Raw genomic sequence first — 1,109 nt, forward strand, 5'->3', positions numbered from 1 at the left:
GTTATTAGACTTGCAGCCAGTTTTCATGGAGATAAAGCAAATATGCACATTGTTTTTCTGCATAATAACGCTCCAGTGTTGCAAACCTCCAAAAATAGTGCAAAAATTAACACACACGCACACACGCACACACACACACACACACACACACACACACACACATACAAACAAAAAATCCCAAAACACATAAAGTTTTGCCTGATGACCTTCTGAATCCTGACAAATCAGAAATAGTAAAACACTAGCCAAGCAGTCTGCAGTTTAGTCATCACGAATTATAAAAAAATGAAATAAAAAAATTCTTTTAAGAATATATTTACTAGTTTCTTGAAGTCTTGCAAATAGCGAGCCATGGTGCTATACTGTCATGGCTTCCTCTATTTTCAAACTGATGTATGTTTTTTTTTTTTTTTTTTTTTCTTCTTCATTTTCATTTTTACATCTTGATTGTGTATCACAGAGAACATGTCCTAATCTTCTCATGGCATCAAAAGCGATCGATTTACTCATGCTGGATGTCTGGTCTGTGACTGTTGGGATGGATAAAAACACTGTCTTGCGCGTGTTGCTGCTGATCTCCCCCAGACCTCTCTGCGCTGCCATTTGAATCGAGTGGGAAACAAATGGGGAAAAAAGGGAAAAAAGAAAGAAAAGAGAGGCTGCTGCTACATTTTAAGCTCTGAACAGTGTCCCTGCTGAGAGCCATCAAGAACAGGAATGTACAGTATTGATCCATGATGGGATGAAACTGTGACACAGCTAGAGGGGAAAATAAATTCTGGATATTTTCATCTTGGGTCTTTTTATTTTCCTTTTCTTTTTTTTTTCTTTTTTTTTTAAACCACTGCAATCAGCCACAGATTTCATAATGTTTGTGTAGCTTCTTCCAGTGCTGATGTAGTCCATGGTATCTGTGTTTTTGTTATTGTCTTTTTGTTGTCTTTTTTTTTTTTCATCTTGAATGTCCAAAATAAGGACGTCGTCTCGAGTCCCCCCCCCCCCCCCCCCCCCCCCCCCCCCAAAAAAAAAAAAAACCCCGTTGAGTTTCTTATTGTGTGAGCCGGGAACGTTTTACGCGCAGTTGTTCAGAGTCCAGTCGACCGTGCCGC

The sequence above is a fragment of the Lipophrys pholis genome (genome assembly GCF_963383615.2).
Source record: "Lipophrys pholis genome assembly, chromosome: 1".
NCBI lineage: Eukaryota > Metazoa > Chordata > Actinopteri > Blenniiformes > Blenniidae > Lipophrys > Lipophrys pholis.